The 26,073-nt window shown below is 26.9% G+C and overlaps 7 pseudogenes; 6 read left to right on the forward strand and 1 right to left on the reverse strand.

The window, feature by feature from the left end:
* Positions 1 to 9,297: 9,297 nt before the first annotated feature.
* LOC119562300 lies at positions 9,298 to 10,338 on the forward strand (annotated as a pseudogene).
* A 118-nt stretch (positions 10,339 to 10,456) lies between these two features.
* On the forward strand, positions 10,457 to 12,408 carry LOC119562293 (annotated as a pseudogene).
* Positions 11,742 to 12,408, forward strand: LOC119562299 (annotated as a pseudogene).
* A 2,833-nt stretch (positions 12,409 to 15,241) lies between these two features.
* Positions 15,242 to 16,960, reverse strand: LOC119562281 (annotated as a pseudogene).
* A 586-nt stretch (positions 16,961 to 17,546) lies between these two features.
* Positions 17,547 to 19,120, forward strand: LOC119562282 (annotated as a pseudogene).
* On the forward strand, positions 19,116 to 20,212 carry LOC119562296 (annotated as a pseudogene).
* A 4,880-nt stretch (positions 20,213 to 25,092) lies between these two features.
* On the forward strand, positions 25,093 to 26,054 carry LOC119562283 (annotated as a pseudogene).
* Positions 26,055 to 26,073: the final 19 nt, after the last annotated feature.

Here is a 26,073-nt window from a genome sequence, read left to right on the forward strand (position 1 = left end):
ATGTGCCTCGCAAGGTTCTGTTATTGCGAATAGCTGTTTCTTACATTCTAGTAGATTTTCATATTTTAGATCGTTAATTATATGGGCTTTTTTTAGTGCTTTTACTTTTAATGTTCTGCAAGTATCTTTATTAATTGTTGGTAGGCTAATAATGTAAATGAGGTCGTGGCCGTTGGTGGCAAGAGTTTTTCTATGTCGAAAAATAACCTGTTTTCTTCTTTAAAAATGTTTTCTACAATGTTGGTTTCTTTTTCTGAGAAAATGAATGAATTCACTGTGTTAGATTTTGCCCAAGTTATTGCGTACAGAATGTTTGTAATTTCTTCTTTAATTAGTTGTATTTTGTATTTTAAAATATTGGCTTTTTGGTCTATTATTCCTTCCGAGCTTTGAGTAAATTTTATAATTGCATTTGTGGCATTACTGAGTTGATTTATTTTTTCGTTAATTAGCCGGTTTATTACTACTTGTCTGTTATTATTTTCTAGCTGCTCATTTATCTTATTTTCTACGACCTCATAATCATGGTGATCTGGTGATCCTGCCAGCCACTTCCATGCTGTCCCTATTGCTTCTATTGCTCTTTTTGGTCTTTTTTGTGTTTGTAATCTGCGTAAGTCGGATTTGATTTGTTTTAGTTCGTACGACAGATATGGTTGAAGCGGGTGAGATGAAGTAAGTAAAGTTGTAAATGTCTCTTCGTAGCTGGTCAAGTTGAAAATGTGGATGATTTTAAACGTTCCGTCTTGTTTGGCTGCTAGTCCGGTTTCAAGTGAAATGAGTTGGGAGTTTGAATAGTCGAGGACCGTGGTAATACCCAGGCAGGTTGGTAAAAATAGTCTGAAAAATTATGTTTTAATATTATTTTTATGAATTATTTTTCCGCTTTGAGTTTTAATGGTGGTGTTTTTATTTTCTGCTACTTTTTCTTTTTTATACCTAGGTGTTAGTTTTGACCCTAATCTTTTGTCGATTTTAACGTGTACTATTTCGCCTGGCCTGAAATGTTTTGGTAGGTTCTTGTTTTTGTTGTGGTATTCTAAGTCATAAAGTTGTTTCTTTTGAATTTTTTGTGTTATTTCCTCTCGTTGATTTCTTATATCTTATGGTGTATTAGGGATTGTGTTTCTAAAAAAAATGTCTATCGGCTTTTCTTTTGTTACTGAATGTATTGATTTATTGTATTCCTGGACTGCCTGAAAAAGTAAATCTTCAAATACCATGCTCCCGTTGTCTTTTTTTAAGCACCTTAAAATTTCGGATAGTGTCGAATGGAACCTTTCTACTTGTCCATTACTTGTTGATGCGTATGGGGCAGTGGTGTGCACTGAGATTTTAAGTTGGTCTTCAAGCATGAATTTTATAGCTGCAGAACTTAAAGAACGTTCTTTATCCATTATTATCCATTTCGGCATACCGAAAGCTATAAGCATTTCTCTTAAGGGGTTTTTAATATCCTCAGCTGCTCTTGACTGTAAAATTTTTACTTGAGCGTATTTGGAAAATTTGTCAATACTTGTTAATACGCTGTTTTTTTCTGTGATATAAATATCTACATGGACTATTTCTCCTGGATATTTGGGGATAGGTGTTGGTTGAATTTCGCCCTTTGACGGATGCCTATCGTATTTAGATTCTTTACAGGTCTGGCAGGACTAAACTATTGCTTGAATTTTCTTTTGGGCTTGCGGGATTCTTAAGTATTTGTATTTTATTTTCTTTCGCATCTCTATGCGCTCTCTTGTGTTCTAGAGTTATTAATTCATTTTGTTGTAATTCGGACGTGACGTCGTCTACTTGTTTTCGCGTGAACCTTACTTTATATGAACTGAAATATGTGGGATAAATATTTTGTATTTTTCCCATTACTTCTTCGGAAGTAAAAATTCCGTTTATTAATTTGGGATCTAGTCTGCATGTTAGGATTGCTATTATTTGTTCTTTTGTGTACTCTCTTCTTTTTACTATGTGTCTATGGTAGGTTGGGAATGGAATTTCAAAAGTATCTGAGTCCGTTTCGTCCATGAGTAGGAATAATTGATTTTTGAAAACATTAATGGGAGCTTCTACAGAAAATATAAGATTGTGAGATGAGCTTTCGTCGCTATGAATGGTTGCTGTGGAGCTGAGTGAATTTATTTCGGCCGGGGCCCTAGAAAGAGCGTCAGCTACTACATTAGCTACTCCTGGCTTGTATTTAATTTCGTGATTATATTCGCCAATAAGGTCTCTCCATCGTTTTAGTTTCGCGTTATGGTTATTGACACTATTTGAAAAACTTAGGGGCTGGTGGTCTGTGTATATTACCACTTTCGAATATCCGTAAAGATAATGTCTTAGGCTTTGAAGTGCCCACACGATGGCTAACATTTCCCTTTCGTTTGTTGCGTAATTTTCTTCGGTTTTTGTGAGTGTACGTGAGATAAATGTTATTGGTCTATGGTTTTGTTCTAAGACTGCGCCTATCGCATAACTTGACGCGTCGGTTGTAAGCTGAAATTCTTTTCCAAAATCTGGGTATGCTAGGGTGACGTCTCGGGAGATAAGTGTATTTTTTAATTTTTCGAAAGCATTTATTGCTTCCTTGTCTAAGTTAATAGCTGTCCTGCTTGATTTATTTTTTGATATGCGACCTTCTTCTCCTCTGAGGAGAATGGTTAGTGGTTTTGCAATTTTTGCATAATCTCTAATAAATCTTCTATAATACCCTGTCATGCCTAAGAAAGATCGTAGATCTTTTAACGTTTTCGGAATCGGAAATTTTGCAATTGCTTTTATTTTGCCAATATTTGTCTTAACTCCGTCTTGTGAGATGGTATACCCTAAAAAATCTACTTCGTTTTTGAAAAAATGACATTTCTTTATTTGTACCCTCATGTTGGCATTTTGTAGGGTTGAAAATACTTTTTCGAGGTTCTGACCGTGTTCTACTTCGTTTTTGCTAAAAACGATTATGTCGTCCACGTACACATAGCAAATTTTCCCTATGTATTCCCTCAGGATGTCGTCCAAGGCTCTTTGGAAAATAGATGGCGAGTTTTTTAAACCAAATGGGAGCCTGGTGAATTCATATTTTCCACCGTTTACTGCAAAGGCTGTTTTTTCGATATCCGTGTCCTTTAATGGGATTTGATGAAATCCACTTTTAAGGTCTAACACTGAAAAGTATTTATTATCCCCTAGCTGTGCGATAATTTCGCCAATCTCTGGGATAGGGTACCGATCAGAGATAGTGACGTCGTTGAGTTTCCTGTTATCTATTACTAATCTATACTTTTTTTCTTCGGACTGACCTGACTTTTTTGGAACTACCCAAACGGGTGCATTATACGGAGAACGTGAAGGTCTAATAATGCCATCTTCGAGCATTTCGTTTATTTGTTTTTCTACTTCCTGTCTTAGTGAAGCTGGGTATGGGTAGTGTTTTCCATAGACTGGGGAGTCTGATGAAGTTCTTATTTCTCCTACTACTTTAGATGTGTATGCTAATTTTGTGTCTGGGTCGGCGAATAAGTTTTTGTGGCTTTGTACAAGGATTTTTATAATTATTTTTTGTGACTCGGTCATATGACTGACTTGTGGTCCTATTGTGTTAACGGCTTGTCCGGCTAATTGGTGAATTTTAATTTTCCTTTTGTTTTCAAGAATGAGTGCATCGTTTTTGACATCTATAATTGCGCCTAATATTTTCATTGTATCGTTGCCTAATATGCCATGGAATGTTTTTAGTGTATCTAGTAGAAAAAATTTCATTGGTTTATCTGAGATATTGGGGAGTTTAAGAATCGTGTGTTGTGTAATATTATTGTTGCCTCCCACAGAGCTAACTGAAAAGTATTTCTCGTTTGGTTTTGGGTTTGGTACCAGTTGTGGTTGGATGTAATTCTGGTTTGAGCCTGTGTCTATTAAAAATTTTAAGATTTTTCCGTTCCCCGTCGTTACTTTAAAATAAGGTAGTGAGGAACGATTTATTCTAAAAAATAGAGCTCGGACATGTCAATGTGTTCTTGTTGTTCTGTATCAGTTTGCCAAGTAAATTCTTCTTGAAGTTCGCCTATGTTATTATGTTCTGCCATTTCGTAATATTCCTGCTCTGCACTAGTTGTATCTTTTTGCGTTTCCTGTTGTGTAGTAGTTTCGGACTCGGTTTGAATATGAAATTGTCTTGGCATCTTGCTAGTGTTCTGAACATTAGAAGTGCTGAGAGGTCGTTTCCCAGAATAATCGTTGTTCGCCGGCTTATTCATATAGTTAATATGACGCGATCGAATTGATTGATCAACTTCCATAGGTATTGCTTTTGGTTGGGGTCGGGGGGGCGGTGTCGGGGAAATATAGGGTGTTAATTGTCTTGCTTGGCCTGAATTAGCTTGATTGTAATAATTAGGTTGGGTGGTTTGTGTGAAGGGGAATTTCCCGGTTGCGGCTACTACTTGCATCTGTTTAGGGTTGTGGTATAAATGGGGATGAAAATTTTGTTTCGCTCCTACCATTCGGAACGGTTGGTGAGTTCTTGGTGGTAGTGTAGGCGGTTCTCCTGAGTAAATGTTTTTAGGTGTTTGATTGTTTCTAGTGGTCTGGTTCTCAAGCAAACTGCATAGGTGTAGTGCGTGCCCTAAGTCGTGTGGTTCTTTGATTGCTAACAGTTGAGCTAGATTTCCGTTTAGGCCTCTAACAAAAGTGTCTAGAGCTTTTTCCCTGTACATAGTGGTTAAAGATTGTATGGTTTCTTGTGAAACGTCCATGTTACTAACTTGGTTCAGGATGAGGGATAGCTGTTGGTAGACTGTTTGGTAGAACTCGACTATAGTATTGTTTCCTTGAGCGAGGGCATAGAGCTGGTATTCTAAAGTTTTAAGGTCTCGTTTGTCGGCAAAATGCGATGTTAGGCATTTCGAAATAGCTGTCCAGTCGAGTGTGGTGTTGTATGATTCTAGCACTGCGTCTGCCTGTCCAGTAATTTTATTGCGGATTGCTAAAATAATTCCGTAATATTTTGGTGAACCAATTCTCCCTTCATAGATTTTTAAAACTCGTGCTACACTCTTTTTCCATGAGGAATATTCACTTTTGTTTCCTGAAAATTCCCTAAGCGATCGTACAATGTCCGGTATTTTGTCTAATTCACTAAGGTTGTGTGCTAGTTCTCGTTTAATTGTTTGGTCTGTATATTGCGAAAAATCATTATTGGGTTTAATTATTTCTTTCACCAAGCCACTTAATTTGGTTTCTAAGACACCTTTTATTATTCCTTCGATATCCCTCTCGGTCATAAGTCGCGCATTGGTAGTTGCGGAAGGGCCTGTAAGGTTTCATAGTCTGTCTGCTAAATCTTGGTCGGGCATTTTAGTTATTTTTTTGTGATCACGATATTTGAACAGTAGATTAAAAGGATGAATTTATATTTTAAAAAAATTTTTCTGATAGTTACTCAGAATTCGGAATGAAAATAATTAATTATTTCGTGCTGTAAAAATTATAAGGTTTGATTTAGAGCTTAGAATTTAAGTGCTCTGTGTTTTCTTAATTCTTAATATAGATTTTTAATCCTTAAATAATTTTCTTTAAATTTTAAAGGTACGATTATTTTGTAAAAATTTTTGCGATCGATTTAATTTAATTTTAAAATTCTTTGATTCTTTTTTTTTTTTTTCATGATGATGGACGTTGATGCACTACGAGCAGTACAAACAAGTGGCCCAACGACACCAAGCACGTGCTTGTTACGCGCGGGGCCCTTCTATAAATTTGGGCAAAAATGCGAGTTCGCGAGGAAGATACAAAAAACAAATAGAGACGGGACACAAATGAAAATAAAAGAAGCAACTAAGAATGAAGCAAATGAGTTAAAATATTAGTTTTTAATACCAGGTTAGAAGATGATGTGCAAATTAAATGGTAAAGATTGTTATAATTATTACATAGAACGCGAAAGGGCCCGTGCAGACAAAAATTTGATGTACATCGTGGCAAATTTAGGGGATAATAATTTCGTGTTAGTCTAGAAGGGACATTGAAAGTTAGGCGGTTTACAAGTTCTACAGAATCAATATCACCTGTAATAAGATTTTGCATAAAAATAGTACCAAGCATTGTTCTACGATTTACAAGTGTAGGTAAATTAAGCAATAGTAATCTACTCTGATAGGAAGGTAGCCTTACGTTTTGATCCCAGTTCAAACTACGAAGGGCAAAAAGAAGAAATTTTTTTTGTACCGACTCAATACGGTCAATGTGCACTTGATATTGTGGACTCCAAACCGAAGAACAATATTCCAAAGTAGGACGGACAAGGGAGGTAAATAATAATTTGGTTGTATAAGGGTCATCAAATTCTTTTTACCAACGCTTTATAAACCCAAGAACACTCATGGCCTTGTTGACAGTGGACATTATGTGGCAGTCAAATTTAAGTTTTGGGTCCAGAAGAACGCCTAAGTCATTAACGGAATGTATACGATCGAGTGACGTATTTTGAAGAGAGTAACTAACAAAAGTAGGTGTACCCCTATAAAAAGTCATAACGTTGCATTTAAGGCAGTTCAAATTTAAAAGGTTATACTCACACCATCCCTGAAAACAATCAATATCTGACTGTAAGTTGAAACCCGACGCTATATCGTTATATGATAAACAAAGCTTAACATCATCAGCATACATTAGTACACGAGAATGTTTTATGGTAGAGGGAAGATCGTTAATAAACAAAGTAAACAGCAAAGGACCTAAATGACTACCCTGAGGCACTCCAGATGTCACGTAGATCAATTTTGAAACAGCGTTCTTGAATATAACCCTCTGAGTCCTACCATTCAAATAACTTGAAATCCAAGTTAATAGCTTACATGGAAACCCAAGCTGATTTAATTTGAATAATAGAAGAGAGTGGTTGACAGAGTCAAAGGCCTTACTAAAATCTGTATATATAACGTCAGTCTGCATTTTTTTCTTAAATCCATTTATTACAATAGATGACAATTCAAGAAGGTTGGTGGTGGTCGATCTTCGCTTAACAAAACCATGCTGACACGGTGATATAAGCGAGGAACATAAATGTTGCAAATGAGAAGTAATAATACGTTCAAATGCTTTAGGAATTGCCGACAATTTGGAAATACCTCTATAATTCTGGGCATCCGCCTTCGCACCCTTTTTGTGAAGTGGAATGATAAAAGAGTCCTTCCAGATAGTAGGAAAAACTGATGATGAAATAGACAAATTAAAAAGTTTAAGAATCGGTTTACATATGGTTGACGCACAAAACTTAAGCACACACCCGGGGAGTCCATCTGGACCGGGAGAATAAGTTGGCGTTGTTGTTGCTAAGTCTCTTATGAGAGAACTTTCCGTAATTTCAGGGGTAAAAATACAGTTTGCCCTATTTAAGGGATTAGGGTAGTTAGAATTTGACCAAGCAACCGAACTATAAGTAGTTTGGAAAAACTCGGCGAATAAATCAGCAATTTCAGAATCCGTCGATGCCTCCATTGAGTTAAAACGTACAGATGAAGGCAATACCGACGACTTACGCTTGGCATTAACAAAGTTATAAAACTGCTTCGGATCATTTGAAAATTCGAATTTACATCGACTTAAATACATAGAATAGCAATGACTATTGAGAACATTAAAGTCCGATCGAGCCACCACATATTTCGAAAAATCAGATGGCTTACCCGATTTTTTATACTTTTTATAGGTGTTTGTTTTAAGGTTTTTAAGTCTTTGAAGCGCATTGGTAAACCAAGGAGGCCTGTTTAGCTTTGAAGGAAGCCTATCAGGAACGCATTCATTAAAAAAAGTATTTAACACTATATAGAATAGTTCAGTGGCACTTTCAATATCCATACAATTGTACAAGTCTGTCCAATTATATTGAGAAATCATATCGTTAAGTTTTTTATAGTCACATTTTCGAAAACATCTCATTTTAGTTTGAGGAACTAAAGGAGAGAGGGTATCAACGCATGGGAGGCAGATTGTCAATTCCATTGTTGGATGATATCGGTCTTCAGGTACAACAAGAGCGTCAATTCTAGATACCGTGACTTCAGACGGGTCTGAAACAAACACGAGATCTAGTTGTCTATTTAATGAATTCCGTATAAAGCTTACTTGCTGTAACGATAATTCTAAAAGACCATCTACAAAATCATGGGCGGATAGAGGTATAGCGACTAGTGAGTCAGTAGGAGGAGACCAAGAAATATCAGGGAGATTAAAGTCACCCAAAACAATCAAAAGGTCACTGTTAGAAAGAAGGGATAGAACAGATTTTATCGCAGACAGGTGGTGCTCATAAATTATTAAATCAGAGCCACGTGGAATATGGGAACATGTAACAAATATTGAGAATGATTGCAAGGAAACTTTCACACTAACAAATTCAATTTCATTAGGAGTATCAGAGTGAATTCTCTCGGATGTTAGGCTAGTGATAACGGCAATCAGCACTCCGCCTCCCCTACGTGAGGAGCGATCGGTCCTATAGGCACTAAAATTGTTAGACAGAACTTCATTGTCAGATATCTCTGCTTTCAGCCAAGTTTCCGTAAAAGCCAAAATATCAGCAGTAAATGCAGAGGAGTCAGCATAAAGCTTGGGTAGCTTCATATTTAGTCCCCTAACATTTTGATAAGCCAAAAATAAACTTTTTAGTTTTTTGGCGCAGTGGAAGGTCTATTATTTGTTCTCGGTTTATTGGGAACAAATTCTTTTATTACTAAATTAAGCCAAAAGCTTTCAGAAAGTAGAACCTTAAACACATCAGGCGGAGCAAATATTTTAAAAGACGATATACTACGAGCATATGAAAATCTAAATTGTTCAACTGAAATATTTTCGGATGGGAATTTTTCACGAATAAATTCCAAAACATCCTCAGATGTGGTATCTGGGGTGAATCTCGAAACAAATAATTGTTTTCTATGTGGAACAACTGATAATTTCTTACGTCCCCCAGCAGCAGATTGCACCTCACTAGGCTGAGAGCCAGAAACAGTAACTTCTGTACCTATAGGTACGGTCGGCACCGTAGCCGGCACTGAAGGTTTCTTTACCACCCGACTTCGAGAAGCAGTGACTTCACCTGAAACAGCTGTATCCATAGGCGCAGTAGGTTCACTTACCACAGTGTTAACAGAGACTGCTGCAGCCACCAAGTTCGGATTTGGGGTGGATACCGTGACCGTATTAACTGCCGCTAAGCTGGTTTTTTTACGTTTAGGCGACTCAGTTAGTAATTTTTTATTATTAAATTGGGCACAAACGGAATTGACTGACAAAAAATGACAAAAAATTGCTCCATTGATATTAATTTCTTATTTAAATATTAAAAATTTATTATTAATTAGAGTAATTCTATCTGTAGTTATTGGAGCTATTGGAGGATTAAATCAAACTTCATTACGAACATTAATGGCTTTTTCTTCTATTAATCATTTAGGATGAATATTAAGATCTTTAATAATTAGAGAATCTATTTGATTAATTTATTTTTTATTTTATTCATTTTTATCTTTTATTTTAACATTTATATTTAATATTTTTAAATTATTTCATTTAAATCAATTATTTTCTTGATTTGTTAATAGAAAAATTTTAAAATTTTCATTATTTATAAATTTTTTATCTTTAGGGGGTTACCCCCATTTTTAGGATTTTTACCTAAATGATTGGTAATCCAACAATTAACATTATGTAATCAATATTTTTTATTAACATTAATAATAATATCAACTTTAATTACATTATTTTTTTATCTCAGGATTTGTTACTCAGCTTTTATACTAAATTATTTCGAAAATAATTGAGTCATATATAAATAGTAATAATACTAATTTATATTTAATTATAACTTTTTTTTCAATTTTTGGATTATTCTTAATTTCTTTATTTTTTTTTATATTCTAAGGTTTTAAGTTAATCAAACTAATAGCCTTCAAAGCTGTAAATAAAGGGTGTTCCTTTAAGCCTTAGTAAAATTTTACTCCTTCAAAATTGCAGTTTGATGTCATTATTGACTATAAGACCAATTTAATTGATTTGATTAAGAAGAATAACTCTTATAAATAGATTTACAATCTATCGCCTAAACTTCAGCCACTTAATCCAATCGCGACAATGATTATTTTCTACAAATCATAAAGATATTGGAACTCTATATTTTATTTTTGGAGCTTGAGCCGGAATAGTAGGAACATCTCTAAGAATTTTAATTCGAGCTGAATTAGGTCATCCAGGAGCATTAATTGGAGATGATCAAATTTATAATGTAATTGTTACTGCACACGCTTTTATTATAATTTTTTTTATAGTAATACCAATTATAATTGGAGGGTTTGGAAATTGATTAGTTCCATTAATACTAGGAGCCCCAGATATAGCATTCCCACGAATAAATAATATAAGATTTTGATTACTGCCTCCTGCTCTTTCTTTATTATTAGTGAGAAGAATGGTTGAAAACGGAGCTGGAACAGGTTGAACTGTTTACCCACCTCTTTCTGCTGGAATTGCTCATGGAGGAGCTTCAGTAGATTTAGCAATTTTTTCATTACATCTAGCCGGAATTTCTTTAATTTTAGGAGCTGTAAATTTTATTACAACTGTAATTAATATACGATCAACTGGTATTACATTAGATCGAATACCTTTATTTGTTTGATCAGTTGTAATTACTGCTTTATTACTTTTATTATCTTTACCAGTATTAGCTGGAGCTATTACTATATTATTAACAGATCGAAATTTAAATACTTCATTTTTTGATCCAGCAGGAGGAGGAGATCCTATTTTATACCAACATTTATTTTGATTTTTTGGGCATCCTGAAGTTTATATTTTAATTTTACCAGGATTTGGAATAATTTCTCATATTATTAGTCAAGAATCTGGGAAAAAGGAAACTTTTGGTTCTTTAGGAATAATTTATGCAATACTTGCAATTGGATTATTAGGATTTATTGTATGAGCTCATCATATATTTACAGTAGGGATAGACGTAGACACTCGAGCTTACTTTACTTCAGCAACTATGATTATTGCTGTACCAACTGGAATTAAAATTTTCAGATGATTAGCAACTCTACATGGAACTCAACTTTCATATTCTCCAGCTATTTTATGAGCTTTAGGATTTGTATTTTTATTTACAGTAGGTGGATTAACTGGAGTAGTATTAGCTAATTCATCAGTTGATATTATTTTACATGACACTTATTATGTAGTAGCTCATTTTCATTATGTTTTATCTATAGGAGCTGTATTTGCTATTATAGCAGGGTTTATTCACTGATACCCTTTATTTACTGGATTAACATTAAATGCTAAGTGATTAAAAAGTCAATTTATTATTATATTTATTGGAGTAAATTTAACATTTTTCCCTCAACACTTTTTAGGACTAGCTGGTATACCTCGACGTTACTCAGATTACCCTGATGCTTACACAACTTGAAATGTAGTTTCAACTATTGGATCTTCTATTTCATTATTGGGTATTTTATTCTTTTTTTATATTATCTGAGAAAGTTTAGTTTCCCAACGACAAGTAATTTATCCAATTCAATTAAATTCATCTATTGAATGATACCAAAATACTCCACCGGCTGAACATAGCTATTCTGAGTTACCACTTTTAACAAATTAATTTCTAATATGGCAGATTAGTGCAATGGATTTAAGCTCCATATATAAAGTATTTTACTTTTATTAGAAAATTAATGTCTACATGAGCTAATTTAGGTTTACAAGATAGAGCTTCTCCTTTAATGGAACAATTAATTGTTTTTCATGATCACGCATTATTAATTTTAGTAATAATTACTGTATTAGTAGGATATTTAATATTTATATTATTTTTTAATAATTATGTAAATCGATTTCTTTTACACGGACAATTAATCGAAATAATTTGAACTATTCTACCAGCAATTATTTTATTATTTATTGCTCTTCCTTCTTTACGTTTATTATATTTATTAGATGAAATTAATGAACCTTCAGTAACTTTAAAAAGAATTGGTCATCAATGATACTGAAGTTATGAATATTCAGATTTTAATAATATTGAATTTGATTCATATATAATTCCTACAAATGAATTAGCAACTGATGGATTTCGATTATTAGATGTTGATAATCGAATTGTTTTACCTATAAATTCACAAATTCGAATTTTAGTGACAGCTGCTGATGTAATTCATTCTTGAACAGTTCCAGCTTTAGGAGTAAAGGTTGATGGAACTCCAGGTCGTTTAAACCAAACTAATTTTTTTATTAACCGACCAGGTTTATTTTATGGACAATGTTCAGAAATTTGTGGAGCTAATCATAGATTTATACCAATTGTTATTGAAAGTGTTCCTGTAAATTATTTTATTAAATGAATTTCTAGTAATAATTCTTCATTAGATGACTGAAAGCAAGTACTGGTCTCTTAAACCACTTTATAGTAAATTAGCACTTACTTCTAATGGAAAAAAAATTAGTTAAAAATATAACATTAGTATGTCAAACTAAAATTATTAAATTATTAATATTTTTTAATCCCACAAATAGCCCCAATTAGATGATTATTATTATTCATTGTTTTTTCTATTACATTTATTTTATTTTGTTCAATTAATTATTACTCTTATATGCCAACTTCCCCTAAATCAAATGAATTAAAAAATATTAATTTAAATTCAATAAATTGAAAATGATAACAAATTTATTTTCTGTATTTGACCCTTCAGCTATTTTTAATTTATCATTAAATTGATTAAGAACATTCTTAGGACTTTTAATAATTCCTTCAATCTATTGATTAATACCTTCTCGATATAACATTTTTTGAAATTCTATTTTATTAACACTTCACAAAGAATTTAAAACTTTACTAGGACCTTCAGGTCATAATGGATCTACATTTATTTTTATTTCATTATTTTCATTAATTTTATTTAATAATTTCATAGGTTTATTCCCATATATTTTCACAAGAACAAGTCATTTAACTTTAACTCTATCTTTAGCTTTACCTTTATGATTATGTTTTATATTATATGGATGAATTAATCATACACAACATATATTTGCTCATTTAGTTCCTCAAGGAACACCAGCAGTTCTTATACCATTTATAGTATGTATTGAAACTATTAGAAATATTATCCGACCAGGAACATTAGCTGTTCGATTAACAGCTAATATTATTGCTGGACATCTATTATTAACTTTATTAGGAAACACAGGACCTTCTATATCTTACTTATTAGTAACATTTTTATTAGTAGCTCAAATTGCCCTATTAGTTTTAGAATCAGCTGTAGCTATAATTCAATCATATGTATTTGCTGTATTAAGAACTTTATATTCTAGAGAAGTAAATTAATTTTAATTAATGTCTACAGATTCAAATCATCCTTTTCATTTAGTTGACTATAGCCCATGACCTTTAACAGGGGCAATTGGAGCTATAACAACTGTATCAGGTATAGTAAAATGATTTCATCAATATGATATTTCATTATTTTTATTAGGTAATATTATCACTATTTTAACAGTTTATCAGTGATGACGAGACGTATCACGAGAAGGTACATATCAAGGACTTCACACTTACGCTGTAACTATCGGGTTACGATGAGGAATAATTTTATTTATTTTATCAGAAGTTTTATTTTTTGTTAGTTTTTTTTGAGCTTTCTTCCATAGAAGACTATCACCAGCAATTGAATTGGGAGCTTCATGACCTCCTTTAGGAATTATTTCATTTAATCCATTTCAAATTCCTTTATTAAATACAGCTATTTTATTAGCTTCAGGAGTAACTGTAACTTGAGCTCATCATAGTATAATAGAAAGAAATCATTCTCAAACTACTCAAGGTTTATTCTTTACTGTGTTATTAGGAGTTTATTTCACAATTTTACAAGCTTACGAATATATCGAAGCTCCATTTACTATCGCCGATTCATTTTATGGATCGACATTTTATATGGCTACAGGATTTCATGGAGTCCATGTTTTAATTGGAACAACTTTTTTATTAGTATGTTTATTACGACATTTAAATAATCATTTTTCAAAAAGTCATCACTTTGGATTTGAAGCAGCTGCATGATACTGACATTTTGTAGATGTAGTTTGATTATTTTTATATATCACAATTTACTGATGAGGAGGTTAAACTATTATCATAATTATCTATATAGTATAAAAGTATATTTGACTTCCAATCATAAGGTCTATTAGTAAATAGTATAGATAATTTTTTCTATTATTATTATTGCTTCATTAATTTTATTAATCACAACTGTTGTTATATTTTTAGCTTCAATTCTGTCAAAAAAAGCACTTATTGATCGAGAAAAAAGATCTCCTTTTGAATGTGGATTTGACCCAAAATCATCTTCTCGACTACCATTTTCATTGCGATTTTTTTTAATCACTATTATTTTTTTAATTTTTGATGTAGAAATCGCTTTAATTCTACCTATAATTATTATCTTAAAATATTCTAATATTATAATTTGAACAATCACTTTAATTATTTTTATTTCAATTTTATTAATTGGGCTATATCATGAATGAAATCAAGGTATATTAAATTGATCAAATTAAAATAGGGTTGTAGTTAATTATAACATTTGATTTGCATTCAAAAAGTATTGAATATTCAATCTACCTTAAATAGAATATGAAGCGATTAATTGCAGTTAGTTTCGACCTAACCTTAGGTAAATTTACCCTTATTCTTTAATTGAAGCCAAAAAGAGGCGTATCACTGTTAATGATATAACTGGGTATAAACCCCAATTAAGGAAGTATGGTGATCAAGTAAAAGCTGCTAACTTTTTTCTTTTAATGGTTAAATTCCATTTATACTTCTATTTATATAGTTTAAATTAAAACCTTACATTTTCATTGTAATAATAAAATATGTTATTTTTATAAATTACTAAAATTAATTCACTATATTCAAAGATTAATTAATCTCCATAACATCTTCAGTGTCATACTCTAAATATAAGCTATTTGAATATAAAAATAATAAAAAATTAAATAAAATTAAAATTTAAAATACAAATAATATTAAATAAATTTTTAAACTATTATTATGCATTAAAAATAAAGTTTTAGAATAATTAGTTAACTTGTAATATAAATGTTGACCCCCAAAATATTCAGATCAACCTTGGTCAAAACTTTTTACTACTAATTGCCCGTAATTTAATGGGTAAAAAATTATTCCATAAGTTCTAATATAAGGTATAAATCATATTGACCCTAAAAAAGTAACTAAATTATAATTCAATAAAGATTTATTTAAAGAATATAAATTTGTTATTGAAATTAAATAACCTGATAAACCTCCAAAAATACAAACAAATAATGTTAATAATTTTAAATATCTAGGTAAACAAATTATATAGGGAATAGGAAAAATTAATCAATTTAATATTCTCCCCCCAATAATTCTCATAATTAATAAACCTAATATACCTCGAAGTATTACTCAACTTTCATCATTTTATATATTTAAACTTCCACAATTTAAATCTCCAGTTATTGAATAATAAACTAACCGAAAAGAATAACTAACAGTTAAACCTGTTGAAAAAAAATATAAAAAAAATGAAAATATATTAATATTTCTAATTCTAACAATTTCCAAAATTATATCCTTAGAATAAAATCCAGCTAAAAAAGGTATTCCACATAAAGCTAAATTAGAAACATTAAAGCAAGCAGAAGTCAAAGGTATATGAATTCTTAAACCCCCTATTAACCGAATATCTTGAGAATTATTTATATTATGAATAATAGCTCCAGCACATATAAATAATAATGCCTTAAATAAAGCATGTGTTAATAAATGAAATATAGCTAATTTATAAAATCCTATCGATAAAATTCTTATTATTAAACCCAATTGTCTTAAAGTAGATAAAGCAATAATTTTTTTTAAATCAAATTCAAAATTAGCCCCCAATCCAGCTATAAATATTGTTAAACCAGATAATAAAAGTAATAACTGACCTAATCAAGAAGTTCTTAAAACAATATTAAATCGAATTAATAAATAAACTCCAGCTGTTACTAAAGTAGAAGAATGCACTAAAGCAGAAACAGGGGTAGGAGCAGCTATAGCAGCAGGTAATCAAGAAGAAAAAGGAATTTGAGCTCTTTTAGTTATAGCTGCCAATATTACTAATCTACCAATTTTTAATATTTCAAATTCATTTTGTATAACTTCTAAATAAAAAATATAATTTCATCTCCCATAATTTAATATTCAAGCAATAGCTAAAAGAAGAGCAACATCCCCAATTCGATTTGATAAAGCAGTTAATATACCAGCATTATAAGATTTAATATTTTGAAAATAAATTACTAAACAATAAGAAACTAATCCTAAACCATCCCAACCTAATAAAATTCTAATTAAATTAGGGCTAATAATTAATAACATTATAGATAAAACAAATATTAATACTAATATAATAAATCGATTAATATTTTCATCTCTTCTTATATATTCTTTTCTATAAAAAATTACTAAAGAAGCAATTATTAAAACAAAAGATATATATAATAAACTTATTCAATCAAATAAAAAAGTTATTACAATTCTTATTGAATTTAAAGAAACAACTTCTCATTCAATAAAATAAACTATATTATTTAATAAAAAATATAAACTTAATAAAAAACAAGATAAACTAATAGAAATTAAATTAACAAATCTAATTCTACAAATTGATAAATATTTCACGATCTAAAATGAATTATTTCATATCACTAACACCACAAATTAGTATTTTTTTTAAACTATTTAAATATAATCATAATATACATGATTCTCTTTTTAAAATTAATAAATGTAAAGGTAATCAATGTAATAATATTAATAAATATTCTCGAATTTTACCTCCACTAAAAGAATAAACTCCAGAAAATAATTTTCCATGTTGACTAAAAGAATAAAGATATAAAGTATAGGCAGCACTAAAAAATGATAAAAATGATAATATAATTATAGAAATTCATGATCAAGAAACAATTCTATTTAATAAAGAAATTTGTCCTAATAAATTTAATGTTGGAGGAGCAGCTATATTAGCAGATCTTAATAAAAATCATCATAAAGTTATAGCAGGTATAAAATTTAATAACCCCTTATTAATTAATGTACTACGACTACCTAATCGTTCATAAGAAACATTAGCTAAACAAAACAACCCAGAAGAACATAAACCATGAGCAATTATTAAAGTATAAGAACCACATAATCCTCAATAAGTTATTGTTAATAACCCCGCTAAAACAATTCCTATATGGGCAACAGAAGAATAAGCAATTAAAGCCTTTAAATCTGTCTGACGTAAACATACTAATCTTACTAATACACCTCCTACTAATCTAATTCTAATTCAAATAAAACTATATTTTAAATTTATTAATTGTAAAAAAGAAATAACTCGTAATAATCCGTAACCCCCTAATTTTAGTATAATTCCAGCTAAAATTATTGACCCAGAAACTGGAGCTTCAACATGAGCTTTAGGTAATCATAAATGAACTAAAAATATTGGTATTTTTACTAAAAAAGCACATAATAAACAAAAATATAATAAATCATAGTTAAATATAAAATTATTTATTAAATAAAAATTTATAGAACCTGTTTTATTTATTACATAAAAAATACCAATTAATATAGGTAACGAAACTAACAACGTATAAAATAATAAATATACCCCTGCTTGTAATCGTTCAGGTTGATACCCTCATCCTAGAATTAAAAATAATGTAGGAATTAAACTTCTTTCAAAAAATAAATAAAATATAAATAAACTTATTCTTCTAAATGTTAAAACCAATAATAATAGTAAAATTACAATATTTAATAAAAATAAATTTTTATAATTATTATATTTATTAACTCTAGCTAATAATATTAAAGAACAAATTCATAAACTTAATAATACTAATCCATAAGAAAGTATATCACAACCTAAAAAATAAGAAATTTCAGATCAATAATTTATAAAATTATTTATTAATAAAAAAATAAATCTAATAAAAAACAATATAGTTTGGACCATTCAGTATATATTATTAATAAAACAAACAGGAGTTAAAAATAATAAAAAAAAAATAATTTTTAACATATTATATAATTCTAAAAGATTGAAAATAATCATTACCATGTGTACGAATTATAGAAACTAAAATAGATAACCCTAAAGCTCCTTCACATACTCTAAATGTTAGAAATATCATTCTAAAATAATTTTCATAAGTTAATATATTTAAATAGATAAATAATATAAAAAATAATATTAAAACAATAAATTCTAAACTTAAAAGTATTGAAAGTAAATGTTTTCGATTAGAAACAAAACAAAATAAACCTAAAATAAATAAAATTATAGGTAAACTTCAATATAAAATTATAATCATTAGTTTTAATAGTTTAATAAAAACATTGGTCTTGTAAATCAAAAATAAAATTTTTTCTTTTAAAACTTCAAGAGAAAAGAAATTTCTTTTTCATTAATCCCCAAAATTAATATTTTAAATAAACTACCTCTTGAAATTATTCAATTAACACTATATTCTTTAATTATTACTACTTCTATTATTTTTTTAAATATAATCCATCCATTAGCTTTAGGTTTAACTTTATTAATTCAAACAATTTTTGTTTGTTTAATTTCAGGTTTAATAACTAAAAGTTTTTGATATTCATTTATTTTATTTTTAATTTTTTTAGGGGGTATACTAGTATTATTTATTTTTGTTACATCATTAGCTTCTAATGAAATATTTAATTTATCTATCAAACTTACTTTATTTTCTGGATTAATTTTATTTATTATATTAATTTTATCTTTTATTATTGATAAAACTTCTATTTCATTATTTTTAATAAACAACGAAATAGAATCTATTATTAAAATAAATTCATATTTTACAGAAAATTCTTTATCATTAAATAAATTATATAATTTTCCTACAAATTTTATTACAATTTTATTAATAAATTATTTATTAATTACTTTGATTGTAGTAGTAAAAATTACTAAATTATTTAAGGGACCTATTCGAATAATATCATAATTAATGAATAAACCTTTACGAACTTCCCACCCTTTATTTAAAATTGCTAATAATGCTTTAGTAGATTTACCAGCTCCAATTAATATTTCAAGATGATGAAATTTTGGTTCTTTACTTGGATTATGTTTAATTATTCAAATTTTAACTGGATTATTTCTAGCTATACACTACACAGCCGATGTAAATTTAGCTTTTTATAGAGTTAATCATATTTGTCGAGATGTTAATTATGGTTGATTATTACGAACTTTACACGCTAACGGTGCATCATTTTTCTTTATTTGTATTTATCTACACGTAGGACGAGGAATTTATTACGGTTCATATTTATTTACTCCAACTTGATTAGTAGGAGTAATTATTTTATTTTTAGTTATAGGAACAGCTTTTATAGGATATGTTTTACCTTGAGGACAAATATCATTTTGAGGAGCTACTGTAATTACAAATCTTTTATCTGCTATTCCTTATTTAGGAATAGACTTAGTTCAATGATTATGAGGAGGATTTGCTGTAGATAACGCTACTTTAACTCGATTTTTTACATTTCATTTTATTTTACCATTTATTGTTCTTGCTATAACAATAATTCATTTATTATATTTACACGAAACAGGATCTAATAACCCTATTGGATTAAATTCTAATATTGATAAAATTCCTTTCCACCCTTATTTTACATTTAAGGATATTGTAGGATTTATCGTAATAATTTTTATCTTAATTTCATTAGTTTTAATTAGTCCAAATTTATTAGGGGACCCTGATAATTTTATCCCAGCTAATCCATTAGTTACACCTGCTCATATTCAACCAGAATGATATTTTTTATTCGCATATGCTATTTTACGTTCTATTCCTAATAAACTAGGAGGAGTTATTGCATTAGTATTATCAATTGCAATTTTAATAATTTTACCTTTTTATAATTTAAGAAAATTCCGAGGAATCCAATTTTATCCAATTAATCAAATTTTATTTTGATCTATACTAGTAACAGTAATTTTATTAACTTGAATTGGAGCTCGTCCAGTTGAAGAACCTTATGTATTAATTGGACAAATTTTAACTGTTATTTATTTCTTATATTATTTGATTAACCCTTTAGTTACAAAATGATGAGATAATTTATTAAATTAATATAATTAGTTGATGAGCTTGAATAAGCATATGTTTTGAAAACATAAGATAGAATTTAATTTTCTATTAACTTTACTAAAAATAATTCACTATAATAAAGAAAATAATAAAATTTTAAAACCAATAAAAAATAATAAATAATTTAAAGAAAAAGATAAAAAACATTTTCATGCTAAATACATTAATTTATCATAACGAAATCGAGGTAAAGTCCCTCGAGCTCAAATAAATACAAAAGAAATAAAAGTTAATTTAACATAAAATAATAAATTAAAAACATCACAACCTAAAAAAATTACACAAAATAATATACTTATAAATAAAATTCTAGCATATTCTGCTATAAAAATTAAAGCAAATCCTCCTCTTCTGTATTCTACATTAAACCCAGAAACTAACTCTGATTCTCCTTCAGCAAAATCAAACGGTGTCCGATTAGTTTCAGCTAATGAAATAGTTAATCAAACTAAAGCTATAGGGAATAAAATAATTAAAAATCATATATAAATCTGATAATGAAAAAAATAAATCATATTATATCTTCCAATTAAAAAAATAAAAGATAATAAAATTAAAGCTAATCTAACTTCATAAGAAATAGTTCGAGCTACAGCCCGTAACCCTCCTAATAATGCATAATTAGAATTAGAAGATCAACCTGCTACTATAACGGTATAAACCCCTAATCTTGTACAACATAAAAAAAATAATCCACCTAAATTAAAAGAATATAATTTAACAAAAAAAGGTATACATATTCAGACAAATAAAGATAAAAATAAAGAAAAAATTGGAGAAATATAATATCTTAAATAATTAGATAATAATGGATAAGTTTGTTCTTTTGTAAATAATTTAATTGCATCACAAAAAGGTTGAGGAATTCCTATTAACCCAACTTTATTAGGACCCTTACGAATTTGAATATAACCTAAAACTTTACGTTCTAATAAAGTTAAAAAAGCTACACTTACTAATACACAAATAATTAATAATAAACTTCCAATTAATGATAAAACAAATTCTATATAAAACAAGTACTATTTGTAATAATAAATTACATAAATAAATTCTAAATTTATTGCACTAATCTGCCAAAATAGTTTATTTAATATTAATAATATTCATATTATAAAATATAATTATTTTAATATTTGGTCCTTTCGTACTAAAATATTATAATTTTTTAAAGATAGAAACCAACCTGGCTTACACCGGTTTGAACTCAGATCATGTAAGAATTTAAAAGTCGAACAGACTTAAAATTTGAACGGCTACACCCAAAATTATATCTTAATCCAACATCGAGGTCGCAATCTTTTTTATCGATATGAACTCTCCAAAAAAATTACGCTGTTATCCCTAAAGTAACTTAATTTTTTAATCATTATTAATGGATCAATTATTCATAAATTAATGTTTTTAAAAATTAAAAGTTTTTTAAATTTTAATATCACCCCAATAAAATATTTTAATTTATTAAAATTAAATTAATCTTTATAATTAAAATAAATAAAATATAAAGATTTATAGGGTCTTCTCGTCTTTTAAATAAATTTTAGCTTTTTGACTAAAAAATAAAATTCTAATAAAAATTCAAATGAAACAGTTAATATTTCGTCCAACCATTCATTCCAGCCTTCAATTAAAAGACTAATGATTATGCTACCTTTGCACAGTCAAAATACTGCGGCCGTTAAAAAATTTTCAGTGGGCAGGTTAGACTTTATATATAATTCAAAAAGACATGTTTTTGTTAAACAGGCGAACATTATTTTTGCCGAATTCTTTACTTAAACTTTTCATAAAAATTTATTTAAACAATATAATATACTAATTCTATCATTATTACTTAATTTTAACTATTAAAATTAATATTTTAATAAATTATTAAAACTTAATAAATAATTTAATTTATAAAATAAATTATAACACATTTTTTAATAATTGCTAATTCTAAGCATATATTTATTAAATTTATTTATTATTTTTAAAAATTTATTTTATAGCTTATCCCATAAAATATTAAAATTATAAATTATTTAAATAATAAAATTAATTAAATAAATTTATAATTTCTAAATTAAATTTATTTCTTAAAAAACTAGATACCTTTAAAAACGAATAACATTTCATTTCTAATATAATATTTTAAATAATTTTGCCACATTAACTTATATATTATATTAACTCTTTTAAAATCGAGAAAAATAAATATTTATTTTTTATTTAATAAACGCTGATACACAAGGTACAATAAATTAAATTTTCTTTTATAATAAAATTTTTTCAAATTATTTCAATTTTCTTTTACAATACTAATAAACTATTATTAAAATTATTTTTTCTTTAAACAATACTAAAACTTTAAAATTTATAGTTATTTCTAATACTTTTATAAAAAATAATACAAAATCATAAATAAAAACTAATCAATTTATATTGTTTTGCACAAAAATCTTTTCAATGTAAATGAAATGCTTTACTGTATAAGCTTTAAATTGTCATTCTAGATACACTTTCCAGTACATCTACTATGTTACGACTTATCTTACCTTAATAATAAGAGCGACGGGCGATGTGTACATATTTTAGAGCTAAAATCAAATTATTAATCTATATAATTTTACTACCAAATCCACCTTCAAAAATTTTTTCATTATTTTATCCGTTTAAATAATTTTATTGTAACCCATTATTACTTAAATATAAGCTACACCTTGATCTGATATAAATTTTTATTAAAATTATTGAATATTATTATTCTTATAAAATATTCTGATAACGACGGTATATAAACTGGTTACAAACTTAAGTAAGGTCCATCGTGGATTATCGATTACAAAACAGGTTCCTCTGGATAGACTAAAATACCGCCAAATTTTTTAAGTTTCAAGAACATAACTATTACTACTTTAGCAATTAATTTACATTTTAAATAATAGGGTATCTAATCCTAGTTTTTTATTAAAATTTTTTAACTTCAATTATTAACTTACAAAATAATTTAAATATAAAATTTCACTTAATATATTTAATTTTATTTTAATTTAAACAATTTAATTAATACTAAAAAAATGTATTTGTATTATTGGTATAACCGCGACTGCTGGCACCAATTTGGTCAATACTTTTTAATATTGCTATTTCTAAATTTCTTTAATTAATAATATTAATTACTGCGAATAAATTTTTATATTTATTTTTAAAATAAATATAAATTCACACAAAAATTTACATATAAATCAAATTAATAACAAATTTTTAAGCCAAAATAAAACTTTAAAATTATTTTAAAAAATTATTTTAAATTAATAATTATAAATATTTTTTATTATTAATATTAATTAATAGTACATTATAATTAAAATAAATATAAATTTTTAAATAAAAATTTTATTATTTTTTAATATTAATATATATATATATATATATATATATAAAAACATATAAATAAATTATTATTTATTTCTAAAAATTATACTTTATAATAATATTATTATAATATAATAATATTTATTAATAATTTTTTTTAATCACTAAATCTGATAAATGATTCCCCTATATATATATATAATTAATAAAAATTATAAACTTATTTATAAAATATATTTATATCTATTTTATTATAAATAAATATTATTATAATAAAATTTAATTATATTTTATTATTATATTTATAAATAATAATTTTTTTATTAATTTATTAAATTTTACCGATAAATAATTTAATTTAGTTATTATAAATAAAATATACACAAATATAATAAAATTTTATTTATTATCTTAAACTTATAATAATAATTTTTTTTAATCACTAAATCTGATAAATATCCCCCTATTTATATAATTTAATAAAATTTATAAAATTTAATCTATATAATATGAATGTAATATATTTATTTACATTAATTAATTTATACAAATAAATATTTATAATTATATTTTAAAATCATATTTTATTATTATATTAATAATAAAATTATTTATTTATTTTATAAATTAATTGCACAAAAATAATTTTTTTTAGTAAATTAAAATAAAATATTAAGGACAATTAAATTAATTAATTTAAATTTTATCAATAAACATAAATCTTTAGTTTATATATTTAAATTAAAAAATTTAATTTTAATAATTAAATAAATTTTTTTAATTTTTAGAAATAATTAAAAATAATAAAAATCCTCATTTTTTTTTTTTTTTTTTTTTTTTAAATTTTTTGTATACTAAGTTCAAGATTAATAGATAATCTATATATATATAAATATTTAATATATTATTATATGGCTAACAATTAAAATAAAAAATTTCGCAATCCTAAAATGTAGACATAAATAGTAAAAAAAAATCTATATTCAAATATTTATCTAACATTCTTGGATTTATATAAATAATATAACTATTTAATTAATTATTATATATTTATAAATTTATATATTGTTGATAATTTATATAACATATATATATATATAGAAAAATTTAATTATCAAATTCATTTAATTATTAATAAAAAAAAATTCACTAAAATGTATTATCTAATAAAAATTTAAAAATATTTTAAAAATGTAATTTTTTAAAAAAATAATAGTAAATAAATAAAAAAAAAAAAAAAAAAAAATGAGGATTTTTTATTATTAATGAATTGCCTGATAAAAAGGGTTACCTTGATAGGGTGAATCATGCAGTTTTCTGCATTCATTGACTGATTTATATGTTATTAATAATAAAGATTTTATATTTAATAGAATTAAACTATTTCTAAAAGTATCAAAAACTTTTGTGCATCATACACCAAAATATATTTATTATACGCGCCATAAAAAGATAAGCTAATTAAGCTACTGGGTTCATACCCCATTTATAAAGGTTATAATCCTTTTCTTTTTAATTTTTAATAATTCATCAAAAATTTTATTTATTACAATTATAATTATTGGAACATTAATTACAGTTACATCTAATTCTTGATTAGGAGCTTGAATAGGTTTAGAAATTAATTTGTTGTCTTTTATCCCCCTATTAAGAGACAATAACAATTTAATATCAACAGAAGCCTCTTTAAAGTATTTTTTAATTCAAGCTTTAGCATCAACTGTATTATTATTTTCTTCAATTTTATTAATATTAAAAAATAATATAAATAATGAAATTAATGAATCTTTTACATCAATAATTATTATATCAGCCTTATTATTAAAAAGTGGAGCCGCTCCTTTTCATTTTTGATTTCCTAATATAATAGAAGGATTAACATGAATAAACGCCCTAATATTAATAAAAATTGCTCCATTGATATTAATTTCTTATTTAAATATTAAAAATTTATTATTAATTAGAGTAATTCTATCTGTAGTTATTGGAGCTATTGGAGGATTAAATCAAACTTCATTACGAAAATTAATGGCTTTTTCTTCTATTAATCATTTAGGATGAATATTAAGATCTTTAATAATTAGAGAATCTATTTGATTAATTTATTTTTTATTTTATTCATTTTTATCTTTTATTTTAACATTTATATTTAATATTTTTAAATTATTTCATTTAAATCAATTATTTTCTTGATTTGTTAATAGAAAAATTTTAAAATTTTCATTATTTATAAATTTTTTATCTTTAGGGGGTTACCCCCATTTTTAGGATTTTTACCTAAATGATTGGTAATCCAACAATTAACATTATGTAATCAATATTTTTTATTAACATTAATAATAATATCAACTTTAATTACATTATTTTTTTATCTCCGGATTTGTTACTCAGCTTTTATACTAAATTATTTCGAAAATAATTGAGTCATATATAAATAGTAAT

The sequence above is a fragment of the Drosophila subpulchrella genome, unplaced genomic scaffold, assembly GCF_014743375.2.
Source record: "Drosophila subpulchrella strain 33 F10 #4 breed RU33 unplaced genomic scaffold, RU_Dsub_v1.1 Primary Assembly Seq418, whole genome shotgun sequence".
In the NCBI taxonomy this organism is placed as follows: domain Eukaryota; kingdom Metazoa; phylum Arthropoda; class Insecta; order Diptera; family Drosophilidae; genus Drosophila; species Drosophila subpulchrella.